This window comes from Suricata suricatta, chromosome 7 (genome assembly GCF_006229205.1).
Source record: "Suricata suricatta isolate VVHF042 chromosome 7, meerkat_22Aug2017_6uvM2_HiC, whole genome shotgun sequence".
In the NCBI taxonomy this organism is placed as follows: Eukaryota; Metazoa; Chordata; class Mammalia; order Carnivora; family Herpestidae; genus Suricata; species Suricata suricatta.
The window spans coordinates 38,787,736-38,802,070 of record NC_043706.1 but is presented as its reverse complement, the minus strand read 5'-3'; the positions used below and the strand labels follow the sequence as shown (position 1 = coordinate 38,802,070).

Here is a 14,335-nt window from a genome sequence, read left to right as displayed (position 1 = left end):
GCCTGCTTCAGATTCTGTGTCTCCCTCTCTCTCTATCCCTTCCCCACTCATGCTCTGTCTCTCTCTCCCCCACAACCTCCGTTCTCTCTTTCTCTCTCAAAAACAAATATTTAAAAAAAGTATATTGCAGTAGTTTAAATGATCTAAGTGGACTCTAGATGGAAAATATTTGAACATTTGGAGTCTTATTAATAGTTTTCAGAATTAAGCTCAAGAATACCATCATAGTTATTGAGGTCATTACTCCTCAGATTAATAGCTGTTTCATAGAGGTTTTTAGCCTAAACTCCATGTAGTCACCAATCCTTTTTTTTTTAATTTATTAAAAAAAATTCAAGAAATTGCTTTTCTCTTGCTGTGTATTAGCCCAGCCTTATGGATTGTTTCCCCCATAGGTAATAGAGAAGAGGAAACCTAATCAATGGCTGTGAAATAATATGGAAGAAGATGGAAAAATCTTGTTTAATGGGTAAGAAAAAAACTATAATAGTGTTACGTATTGCCAATCTGTAGTAAGTGGTCAAGGTTGGTATATCATAGGGTGAGTGATATTTGTCTTAACTTTTACCACCTTTTTTCTTCTCGCTGTTTTGAATTTTTCAGTACTATGAGTTAACTTAATCTACAAGGGGACACAACCATATTTGAAGATAAAGGTAGCACCCAGAGATCTGCAACCATACTAAAAAACAAACCTAGGGTGGGTCTCATTGAAGCTTATTGGTGGTTGGGTAGAGACCACATCTGTCACGACCTGCCAAGGGTATTAACCACCCCTTCTCATTTTCCAAATGTTGCCAGCCACCATGATGTTAGGCTCACTGTGGTGATCCTGTTCATTTAGGCATGTGCAGATTATGTCAATGGAACTACACAGAAAGCCCAATAAAACGTGTGACTAATTTGAGATATAAAATTTTGTAATCATATAAGTCTATACATTCTTATTGCCAATTATTCGAATGTTACAGATAACCAAAATCCTCTCCCTAAACCTTAGTGCCCAGCTACTTTCCCTAATGAAAACTTGGGTTTAGAGGCCAAACTGATTTTAACTAGCCATCATTAATGTGACATTTGGGCAGCTTAATTTCTCTGTGCCTCAATTCCTTGGGTATAAGTGGGGACAGTAAAATTCCTGTTTAATCATGATATTGAGAATACTCTGGTTCCTCTTCAGATCGAATAAATCTTTTGGCTTTTAATCATGATATTGAGGATTAATTAGTTAATACATCTAAAAAACTTGGAATAATGCCTGGAACATAGTAAATGTTCAGAAAGAGTTAGCTGTAATTCTCATGTGTATCCCAGTTAGCCTTTTTATCTATTAACCTTCCACAGATGAATCTTTTTCTGATACACTGCAGGAGTGAAGCCATCTTGTGATAAGGTTAACCCTGGCGGCAATGATTTATTTAAAAGTTTTCATGAAAGTGCTCTCTTTAGTTTCAAATTTCAGTTCTTTCCATGTATGCTGCTAGCCTGTGTGTGAGACTAGAGTTAGACTCCTTCAGCTCTTACCCTGGTTCATGGTGCATATGGTGCTTACAGGGGTACATGCAGAAAAACTATCTTCTGGCTGTGACCGATTGGTCTGGCCCATAGAAGTATCTGTGTAACAGCAGAATGCTCGATTCTCTTGTTTCTAGATAGGTATGTCAAATTTTCTGTTAAGACTCCTTCAATCTATTTTGAGGGACAGGTTTTTTGAGTGTTTTTTCTTGTTTCACAGAATTATAATAATTGTGAAAATGTCTTTGACATCTTTTCCATGGCTTGTCAGTGCTTTCTTAGGTAGTGCAGACACCTATTTTTCAGAAAGAAGGACACTAAGATAGTCATCACTCCTTAATATTTCCCTCCTGTATTGTTCTGGGCCTCTATTAGATTATTATGGACTATTCTGTCTGCTGTGACTATTTAAATGACTAATATATAAAAAAGGGGTTAACATTTACTAAGTACTTTTTTTGTGTCAGGCACTGTTTTAAATGTTTACCCACTTCTTCATTATCTCATTTAATCCCATCATCTACTTATGAGGCAGATACTGCTATTATCTTTATTATAAAAGTTGAAGGAACTAAGGTACAGAGTAAGTAACTTGTACAAAGTCACATTGCCAGTGTCATCTTTCAGATTCAAACCAAGATCCTCTGTTCCAGAGGTTATAACTGCCAGCCTACTTAATAAACTTTTATAAGGTTTGTTAAGGTGGGTGTACAGAGCCAAATATCTCCCGAAAATTCACCATAACTAATCTGTTTTTGCATGACTGTGGGGAGGAAAATTTGAAATCATGTATCATCTTCAGTATGGGAAAAAGGATGGGGTGAGATGATAATCTGGAAGTAATTAGTTGTCTTGGACCATACTTAAATGAATACAGCTGTTTTGCTTTCCTATGAATCATAATGTAGTAAATAGAAAATCACCTGCACCCACTAAAGGACCAATATGTATGTGTTTGAAAGGGATTAGAGTGAGTTGCTTTTGTAAATTGCCAGTTATTTATAGAAACCAGTACTCAGAAAGATTGAACCATGCAGCATTTCAGAACTGATTAGTGATTGGAAATTGTTCTTTTGTTCTGTTAAATAATATTTGAATGACAGCAGAAAGTTGTGCGAGGAAAGGCAAGGCAGGAGAAAGGTGACTTATGTGTCTTATAATTAGAATGTCACTTAGAAGTGATGGTCTAAAAACTAAATATACATTATCAATCAATATTTGTTTTAGGAACTGGAAGGAGTTGGAAAACGTGTGTTTTGTTCTGAGGTCTGTCTTGTCAGGGAGAAACATTGGCTTTTCTTTTCCTCACATTGCAATTCATTTACTGTTGAAATGTGGTAAAGTACAGAGTAAGCAACATTTAAGATAATAACACTGATAAAATGTTTTGGCTTTCTTGTAAACTGTGATCACAGGTAGTCAGTGATGGTTTCCTGTCTCCTTTTTTTTTAATGCTCATTTTGTTTGTTTTGAGAGAGAGAGAGAGAGAGAGGAGCGAGCAGCACAAGCAGGGGAGGGGCAGAGAGAGAGGGAGAGAGAATCCCAAGCAGGCTCTGTGCTGTCAGTTCAGAGCCCGATATGGGGTTCAATCTCATGAACCATAGGATCATGACCTGAACTGAAACCAAGAGTTGGCTGCTTTAACGGCCTGAGCCATCCAGGCATCCCATCCTCTCTATCTTTTTTAATTCCATTTCCAGTTTGAGAATCCCTTTTACATGTTGATCTAAGTTAGGACTGTTAGTGTACATACCTTTTACAACAGTGTCTTTAAGAGTGATTCAGGGGCCCCTGAGACTCTTTCAGGAGTGAAAACTATGTTCATGACGATACTAAAACATTACTTGCTTCCAAGTATGTAGTGGGGTTTTCCAAAGGCTACATGATGTGTAACCAATTGAATACAGAAACAGGAGAATATAGCCATCTTCCATAATCCAAACATTGAAAAGATTTGTGGAATGTAAAATAAGGCTACTCTTTTCTGTACATTTGCAGTGAGAAGAACGGATTCAGTGGGTTGTGAGTGGTCACAGGTGGTGCCTGCCACACACTTCCCTGTACATTCTAGTGAAATCCTGACAGACTGAGGCTGTGCCCCTGGTCTAGAGAAGTGAGGCTTCTGCTCCTTTTTCATAATTGTGCTAGAGGGAATGAATATTCCAGATTATAATCTGGAGAAAGGAGGGCTTGATTTGGAGTGGGAATACCGTCCAACCTTGCCAGTGACCCCACTGATATGTGCCACGTGTGGAATGTCGGAGCAACCAAAAGGACCTTCCAGGACAGCCTTTTATTTGACAATATTAATTGAGCATCTGCTATGTTCCAGCCATGTTCTAGGGGCCGGAAATAAGTCAGTGCCCAAAATAAAAAGAACAACGCCTCTACCCTCATGGAGCTTCCATTCCAGCCTTGGAGTCCTTCATCCTAGGCACAGCTCCCTCTTCAGGACCATCTCAGAGCTGGTGATGGCTGCTCTGGGTCTTGAACAGCAACTGTTGTTTCTCAGCGGCTGACTGCTGAGAATAGAGTGGAAACTGCTTACCGTTTTGTGATTTTATTTATTCTTAATCAAATTACTAAATGGTTTAGGATTTTTCAAATCGTACATGGACCAATAAAGGTAGCCTGTCCCATCACCCCAGTGGTGGCTGTTTGAATCTTGTTTTGTTTTCAAGTTGGCCCCACTTTTGTCAAGAAATTTAACTTAAAAAATATTCAGTGCCAACTGATGTTACATTTATTCTAATTGTTTTGTGTTATTTGAAGAAAAATGTTCATACATCCATGAGATTTTCCTTGCCTGGTGAGTTGCTCCCAGGACCCTGTAATTTGTTTAATAGACTTTTATACAGAAAGAGATGACTTGGTTCATTAGATTGAGTCACTTAATAATGACTCGAAGGTTAACTAATGCGGCCATCAGACTCTGCTCACCGGCTGGATGTCTGTCATATCACTCACTGACTTCAGTCATTTCCAAACGCAGACAACTAGGAATACCATTAGAATATTAATGGAAAAGGAAACTGACATTCAAAATATGAGTGACCAAAAATTGTGTCTAAAGATTATTTTAATTTTAAAATACACTTTAATAGAAGCTCTTTTTTTTTTTAATTGGATGGCACTGTGACCTTAATCAGAATGCACCAAATGGCTGTTGTTTATTTATCATTGCTACCTGCCAGGTGCCCATTGCTAGCTGTGCCTGGTGTACTAAAGACCAGAATGTCTAGGGTTTACATAAAATCCCAGTCTTCTGCCAGAGTGGCAAAGACATAGTCAACTTGGCTGCTTAGGCTGGAGATGGGGGAAACTGTGAGAAATCATTTCAAAGATGTCCAACCAACCTCTCTCTTTTTTTTTTTCCTTTTAAATCCCTTAAATCCCACACCTTACCTCTACCTTCATAGGTATATGGAGCCTCTAATTCCTGGGCCTTCCGAGGTTCTAAAGTTCTGACCCGCTTGCTGGTTTGTTCACCATGATGGGTACAGCATTTAAGTTTTAGCATGCCCTTGTCTGTTACAACTTTCCATTCTTCTGTGTACTTCCCAGATTCCAAAGTTTTGATACCTATCATGTACTGTTCTGTCACTTCCCACTCTTTCTGTCCTTATGAGTTTATGCCCCTTATTACCCTTCCCTAGGATGTTCGTGGGATTTTGAGAGGAAAGGAGATAAACATGTATTCATTCTGCCATGCTTTACTTTAAGCCCAAGTTGTAACATCGAGTACATGCAACATACCAGGAGTTGTGTTATTGTGTCTGTTCTCTCATTTAAAAATCCCTTCAAATACTATTGAGGTTACAATATTCATTTACATTAGTGCTATTCACCTGGTATTTTTTGAGCACCTCCTATATGCTAGGCACTGTCACATAAATTATATCGTTCAATCATCAACGTATACTCTCTGAGGCATATAGATATCATACCTCATTTTAATGAATATGGAAACAAATTTAAAGTTACAGGCCTAGTAAAAGGTAATGCCATGTTTGAGATAGGATTTTTAAATAAATATGCTTGGGGCGCCTGGGTGGCTCAGTCGGTTCAGCATCCAACTTCGGCTCAGGTCGTCATCTCATGGTTCGTGGGTTCAAGCCCCACATTGGGCTCTGTGCTGACAGCTCAGAGCCTGGAGCCTGCTTCAGATTCTGTGTCTCCATCTTCCTCTACCCTTCCTGTCTTCATGCTCTGTCTCTGACTCTCTCAAAAATAAATAAACATTAAAAAAAATAAAGTAAAATAAATATGCTTTCTTGTATCAACTATCTATTGGATATTAGATAGATAATCATTGTGGGTTTTGTTTATTTTTTTATGTGAGCTCTATGCCCAATGTGGCATGGGGGCTTGAACTCATAACTCTAAAAGTTGCATGTTCTACTGACTGAGCCAGCCAGGCACCCAACCATTGTGGATTTTTAAGTGGGGGAATATAGTATAGGGTAAAAATGCTGCTTTTGTTTAATACAGTGATAATATTTAAGATATACAGTAGATCTAAAAAGATAGAAGGCATTTAAAGTAGTAATAGCACAGGCCTGCAGTGTTAAGGGCCTAGACTGAGGGGGAGAAAGTAACAGTAGCAATGAGCAAAGTAATTAGGTTTAAGAACTGTGGTGGTGTGTGGGGAGTGCATTTGATTCCATTCTCTTAAATGAGCAACTGTAACAAAGAACACAGCCCTCAGTCTGGTACTCTCATTTCTGAATACAAATTAATAGGCTTTGGTAACCTGACTTGACTGTGACATGAATAGGGAGTTAAAGAGAATGTCAAGTTTTCAAGTCAGGTGAATAGGAGTGCCATATCTAGGACAGAAGTCTGGTGGGAAGTTAGTGGAAAGTAGTAAATTTGAACAATAATTACATGCAAATGTCATGGTTTCTTGGAAATATGAGTATCTGATACGTCTTCTGTATTCCTTTTTTTGTTTTTTAACATTTATCTGAATGTCCTGTAATCATATCATATACTATTCCATAAAGTTGGCTTCATTCAGCCACATGATTTCTTGGTAGTAATACATATTTGTATTTTTAAGCTTATCTTTAGTATTTTTAAATCTATAATTTGCAGGCCATTTTATTTCCCTTTTGGAAGCACGTACTGTGATTTTATTAACACACAAAGTGTTTTTACAAGTCAGTTCTAAAAGATGAAGAACCTAATGTAAAAGGTTCACATAAAGAGGAAAAAAAGATCAATAGTCACCATAATTAAAGACACAAACAAAATACATACGTATGTATATAAAATTTTTCAAAGGTGAGATTGAGAGTTATTTAAAGATGTGTCAATCCCCAGTACCAGGGAAACATGCATTTTCAATTAGTACTGATGGGAAGTGAGGGAGGGAGTATAAATCAGTGCAACCTTCTGGGAGGGCAGCTCGATGATATCTATCCAAAAATTTAAATGCGTATATCCCTTGACACAGCAATTCATCTTTTGCAAATTATCTCATAGACACACGTGCATAAGTGTGTCATGATGTATGCTGAAGAATACCCATGGTGCATTGTTTGTAACAATAAAACACTGAAGATAGCATAATTCTTCACTCATAGCAGAATTAGTTAAATGGGATTCTGCAGTCCATATCATAGCATGTGGTATAGGCTTTAAAACAAGTGAGGTAAAGCACATGTGTCTATGGGAAAATGTCCAAAGTATGTTAAGATTAAAAAAAAATATGTAGAATAAGATGCATAGTAAAGTTTGATTTATGTTAAAAATTATGTTTCTAAATGTATAAAATATTCCTGGAAATGCACTCCAGAAGTATACTCAGTTAATAGTAGTTACTTACCTCTAGAGAGACCACAGTGTTGGAAACCAGAGAGATTTACTCTTGCAGTTTTTATATTCTGTATACATATTAGTTTTTTAAATTTATTTCTAAGTTTATTTCCTTTTGAGAGAGACAGTGTACCAACCAGGGAGGGGCAGAGAAAGAGGGAGAGGGAATCCTGCTGTCAGCATGGAGCCTGACATGGGATTCAGTCCCACAAAGCATGAGATCATGTCCTGAGCTGAAATCAAGAAGCTTAACTAACCGAGCCACCCAGGCACCCCTAGTTTTATTTTTTTTAGGTGTATAAAATTAATATGAAAAAACAGGACTCCAGTTGTCCTTTGCTAAACATTTTTTTAAAATTCAAAAATACCAACATGGGGTTCAAATTCACCACCCCAAGGTCAAGAATAATACACTCTACCTACTGATCCTACCAGGTGCCCCTGCTTTGTTAAACTCAAAATGAACCTCACTTTCCATAATTAAAAAAATTTTTATTATAAAAATTTCAAACCTTATCTATACCCCTTCCCTCTTCCTTCCTTACGTTACTCCTGGATTATTTTGAAATAAATCTTAGACATTATATTATTTTACTATAAATAGTTTATTATGTGACTCTAAAAGAAAATTATTTTTTGTAAACCTAACCATAATTATCATGGATGTAAATATTGACAGTAATTCCTTAATGTCACCAAATATCTTTTAGTCAATATTCAAATCTCCCCAGTATTTCATTTTTTTAAGTAGTTTGCTCGTTTGAATCAGGATCTAAATAACATTAAGACATTGAAATTGGCTGAGAGTGTCTCTCTCTCTCTCTCGCCTCCCCCAACTCTTTTTCCTTGAAATCTGTCCTAGTGAGGTCATTTGTCCTGTAGAATTTTCTTCAGTCTAGATATTGGTGACTGTATCCCAGTGTCAGTTAACAATTATTAGGTTGTTTATCATGTTGTCTGTAAATTAGTAGTTAAATCCAGAGACTAATTAGATTCAAGTTCTGTTTTGGTTTATGTTTTTAAGTTTATATATTTATTTTGAGAGAGAGAGAGAGAAAGAATGTGAGCAGAAGAGCAGAGAGACAGAGGGAGAGAGAGAAATTCCCAACCAGGTTCCATGTTGCCAGCACAGAGCCCGACGGGGGTCTCAAACTCAGGAAACTGTGATGTCATGATCTGAGCCGAAAGCAAGAGTTGGACACTTACCCCACTGAGCCACCCAGGCGCCCCCAGGTTCGATTTTCAAGGAAGAAATTCTTGTGTTGGTGTATATTTCCATCATGACATACATAATGTCTGGTTATCTTTTTGGGGGGATGTTGGTAGCTTTTGATGATCATTGCTAGGCCCACTAATTCATATGAATCCTCTGTAAATGGAACTATTAGCCAGTGGCTTTAGCCAATATATTAAGTATTCTAGGATATGCAACATTTGGATACAGATTCTAAATACTTTCTAACTTTTTATATTGTCTGCAGCTATTTGTATTGGTTTGCTAGTTCATCTTTGAACCCTTTTATCCTGCTATAAAGTCCTCTATTTGATCAGATGGATCATTGTGTTTTTCAGACCCCGATTAAAAAGTACTTTTGATTTTTCAGTTTTCATCTGGATGTGTTTTTCCTTTTCTGAGTGTATGTAAAGGGAATCTCAGACATGACTGCTAATTTGCCAAAGAGATTACTAAATCAGAAAGTTGTTTGTTCACATATTCAGTCTTTCATTCAACAAAGTTGATTAAGTTCTTGGCTATGTTCACGGCATAATGTCCACCTTATGTTAATTAGACCAAAATAGACAAAACTCCCTGCCCTCATGGAGCTTACATTCTAGTGGGGAGAAAGACAGTAAATACGGAAGCATATACTGTGCTTACATAGTGGTAATTGCCAGGGAGGAAGATAAATCAGGAAGGGGGATGAGGATAAGGGAGTGTTATGTGGGAAACGATTTTTTAAAATATTTGTTTATTTATTTATTTTGAGAGAGGGAGAGGGAGAATGAGCTGGAGGAGGGACAGAGAGAGAGGGAGAGAGGCTCCGCACTGTCAGTGTGGAGCCCAATGTGGGGTCCCATCTCATGAACTGTGAGATCGTGACCTGAGCCAAAATCAGGAGTCGGAGACTTAAAGACACCCGAGTGAGACACTCAGGTGCCCCAGGAATAATTTTTTGTATCAAGTGATGAGGTGAAGGCTTCACTGAGAAGGTAACATTTGAGCACATATCTGAATGAGACGAAGAAGCAAACCGTGTGGATGTGTCTGAGGGCAGAGCATTTGAAGCAGCAGAAACAGAATTGCACGGATCTTGGAAGAGAGAGTATCTGGTGTGTCGGAGGGACAGCGAGGAGGCCAGTGGCTGAAGAGGACATGTGAGTAGGAGAATAATGGGAGCCGGACCAGAGAGCGCCTATTGGTCACTGTGAAATTGTGATGGGGAGAAATAGAGTCAGGAGTCAGATGGAAGGATCAGTAAAATTTGGGGATGGACTGGATATGGGTAGTGGTAAGGAGGAAGGAGATAGGGAACACAGTAATCTTGTAACATGAATATTTTGACCACATTTAAGAGAATAAAGCAGCTGGAGCAAATAAACTTAGATACCTATTATCATGCAAATCTCTTTATTACAACATTGGGAAAGAGGTAATATTGATCCTACCCATTATAAAGGGGAAAAGTCTCTCACCATAGGATGGATTTTCCTTTGGTTTCGGTAGTTCTCTGATCAGGGGCAGACTTGACTGTTCAGTGGCCAGGAGAATGCCTGAGTAAGGGGGCAGCAGTGGTAGGCTGGCTATGGGTGGAGCCCTGAGGAGACTGAACACTGCCCCCAACACATTCCCGCATCCTAGATGCATAGACACACACACATCCCATTTTTAGTTTGTTCTTACTTGCAATCATTAACATGTTCTGCTAAATTCCTAGTTGACATTAACCTAGTTCAGTAGTATTGCAATTGCTTCTACTGAGAGAAGAGCCATTATGACTCTGTCAGTACTAAGCGTGGTTTTAGGAGACGCATCCATTCCTTGAATCCTCATTTACTGATGATCTGCATAACTATCTGTGTGATGCCTGAGTTACAAAGAGGACAACAACATGGCCATTGTGCCAGGTCTCAAGGACTTCAGAATCTAGTAAGGTGGACAAAGGAAATCACCGGTCACAGTGAGGCATGCTGTAATATTGGGGGTGAGGAAGATATTATGGGGAGACCAGGGAAGGATTCCCTAAGCTTTGGGCTGAGTAAGGCAAATTTCAGAAAGAAGAGGAGAACTTCTGAATCCATGGATTTCTCATTTGTTGCCTAATCTGTTGGTAACACTCCTCCTACTTCTGTCCTTCTTTCCAAGTCCCTCAGACCCCTCTTCCTAAGGAAAGTTGTGTTTACACGTCCCTGAATGACCTTCCTTGTTCTTTCTCAGTATTCTGTAGACTGAAACAGCCGGAAGGAAACAACTACAGGCTCAGTTAACAGAAGGCAAATAGTATACACAGGTTCACATGTAGTTTATATCAATTCATAATTAAAATTAATAATACTATTGTATAAATAGAACTATGTAGAAGTAGCTTTATTTTTTTTTCTATGTTTTATTTATTTTTGATACAGAGAGAGACAGAGCATGAGCAGGGGAGGGTCAGAGAGAGAAGGAGACACAGAACCGGCAGCAGGCTCCAGGCTCTGAGCTGTCAGCACAGAGCCCGACGTGGGGCTCGAACCCACGAACATGAGATCTGACCTGAGCTGAAGCCGGAGGCTTAACCGACTGAGCCACCCAGGCGCCCAGAAGTAGCTTTAAAAATAAAGTGGCTTCTATCTTGTAGAATAGCATTTCTCAAATTTATGACATTTGTATACCACTGTTACGATTTTTGTCACATATGGGTAAAATTTGTAGAGTGACTTCATATTTTTCTGTGAGCCAATTTGTAATTTACTTTTTTTCTAACTTAAAAACCTACTCACCTTAAAAATATTCATGGAGTTATGGATTTTCTGTTACTTAATCAAACACATTAATATGTGACTACTTATTAAAAAATATTTGCCCATGGAGAGTTCCATTTTATATATATATATATATTTATTTATTTATTTATTTATTTTGAGAGAGACAGAGAGTGAGTGAGAGGGAAGATGGCAGAGAGAGAGGGAGAATCCTAAGCAGGTTTCGTGAGGTCATCACAGAGCCCAATGCTGGGCTCAGACCCAGTAACCATGAGATCACGACCTAAGACAAAATCAAGGGTTGGACGCTTAATTGACTGAGCCACCCAGGTGCCATGACAGTTCCATTTCTAGATAAGACAGCGTAAGCACACTCTCCAGTCTCTCCCACTGAATGCAGCTAAAAATCTGGACACATGGAATAGCAATTCAAGGACTCTGAAAAATCAGTGGTAGCAGGTAGCTTAGAGAAGGCCAGGATTTGAAGTACCACCATCCAGGTGGGAGTTTCCCTTTCTTTAAATTCCTCATGTCCCTTGGCCTGGATTCTTTGTAGCCGAAACCTGGAGGCGGGCTCCCAGCAACAACAAAGAGAGCTCCAGGATAAACCCTCTAGTTCTGACCTGAGTGGGAAAGGAGACTCCTTGCACTCAGAGTGGTAGAAACTGCCCCTTTTAAAAAAATTTTTTTCTGCCTTCTCTCGTGCCCCAACGCCCAATCTTACGTTAGTGCTGGCAGTGACATCAGCGTGCGCTTACAGATGCCTAAAGGTCTGAGGGAGGGGAACATTTCTCTCCTGTTGGAGAAGCTGTAGTCCTAAAAAGGTGGGGTAAACTCCCATTACTTTTTTTCTTTCTCTTTCTTCCTGCTGCCTAGCTTCCGAATTATGTGGGAGAATGAGATAACAGAAGCCCCAGGCTTCTGGCTGGAAGACAGGTAAGGGGAACTCCAAGGAGCTGAAAAGTACCCAGGACACAATAGAGAGGGAGGAGCTCAGGAAGGTTGTCTCTGAACTCCTGGGCTTACCCCCAAACGGCACATGCGTGGATCTGTTCCCAAACAGTATACCAAAAGCTTCTGACCATTGAACTCTGAGATGAATCACTGTTCAGGCCCGAGACTGGCCACTGGGATGTGCTCACGCGAGACGTATCTGAATAGCTTTGCAAAGGCTTTGAATGTAGAACTGGCATTTAAGTCACACCCCACAGTAGGTTGGTTGAAACTTGGGACCTGAATGCAAGCAGGTGAATTGCCAGCTAAAGCAAAAAATCAACATTTTCCATAGGATTTAAATAAGACATAGAGTTTCATAATACTAAAGATGTTCAGGGTAGAATATAAAATTATTTAGAATACAAAAAAACAAAAACCCAGGAAAGTCTCAACCAATGTGAAAGAGAAAACCAGTAGATGCCTATATTGAGGTAGTACCTCTTCTCTGCATGTGGACCAGGCCCTTCTTTCAGTTTCATTGGCAAGCCCAGGCCACATGCCCACTGTTGGACTCTAGTGACCATTGCCAGGGAGTACCATGCACAAATTGGCAGAGACTTAACAGGTCCCACCACTGGAGCTAGTGCTGAGGTCCTCTACTCCTGAAGCACATGGCCCTGTGGAGGAAGTATGACTACTCAAAGTTAAAAACCAAAAACTCCTACTTCCAGACTTCATATAAGCTTATCTAAGTTAGGTTCTCACGTTTTAAGAGACTTTTCTATAGTAAGGTACAAAGAGGAATGAAAAGAGATAACCTGTCAGGTGGCTCAATACAGATTTTATTAAGCCTTTTGTGTGTATTCCCTTTGTATATGATTCTATTTTTACTTTTTAGGCAGATGGGTAAATATGCTTCAAGGCCAACTGTTATTTTAGCACTGAGATAAATAACTAGTTGAAGAATGCAGATGTAGGGAGCCACACGTTAGCCTTTGTAGCTGAAGATGACAGCCACTGACCAGTAATTGCTGTCTCCCCAGCGGGTCCCCACCAGCTGCCTGTACTGGTCCGGGATCTATAGCTGCAGACTCCATGTACTGAGTTTGGCACAATTTGCACCTGCTCTCCTCTCTTCAGAAAGAACTATTCCAGGTGCTCCTCCATGCTCCCTAGGTTTATCTGTCACTGTGATTTCTCTGAGTTCCCAGTGGTGCTGTATCATTTGAAGATCTGCTTTAGTGTGCCTTCAAAGCGTTTCTTTTTTCTATTCTGCTAGAATTTTCTCTGTTCAGCTCATCACACATCCACTACTTAGGAATGCAAAACAGAGCATTTTAGAAAGCATGCTTGAAAGAAAACCTCCTGAAAAGTGGCAGAGCTTATTAATACTACAAGTTGTTTTTTAAATTTTTTTTAAGTTTATTCATTTTGAGAGAGAGTGTACGCAGGGACGGGACAGAGAGAGAGGGAGAGAGAGGATCCCAAGCAGGCTCCCCACTGTCAGCAAGAAGCCCGATGCGGGGCTCAAATCCATGAACTGTGAGATTATGATCTGAGCCAAAATCAAGAGTCGGACACTCAACCAACCAACTGAGCCACCCAGGTGCCCCTTTAAAAATTTTTTTTAAGTTTATTTATTTTGAGAGAGAGACCGTATGAGAGGGGCAGAGAGAGAGGGAGAGAGAATCCCAGGCACGCTCTACAACCATCAGTGCAGAGCCCAATGTGGGGCTCGAACTCACATACCATGAGTTCATGACCTGAGCTGAAGCCAAGAGTCAGACGCTTAACTGACTGAGCCACCCAGATGCCCCAGCATTATAGTTTCTTAAAGCTTTAAACGTGTCAAACTTCAATTTGCATAAGGATAAAGGTAGTTTTAAATTGTAAACAAACTTACAGCAACCAAATGGCAGGATCAGATTTTGAGGGACTAACTAGTTGGATTTTACTTGGAAAGCAGACTAATAAGAGCCCAGAGTAATAATTTGCCCCAAAGTAACTTCTATATTACCTTAATAACATTTGATCAATGGGAAAGGGGAGTTGATGGGAGTCATGTGGAAAGATCTTAGCAGAGAGCAAGCTAGTCACAGTC

General features: G+C 39.5%; 1 protein-coding gene across 1 annotated transcript in view; it reads left to right on the top strand.

Annotated features, from left to right (window-relative positions):
• The first annotated feature begins 395 nt into the window (after window positions 1–395).
• USP49 (ubiquitin specific peptidase 49) overlaps window positions 396–14,335 on the top strand; it is a 51,012-nt gene continuing 37,072 nt past the window's right edge. Inside the window, 1 exon segment of the mRNA XM_029943374.1 lies at window positions 396–469. The gene's annotated coding sequence lies outside the window, so the exon portion shown is untranslated.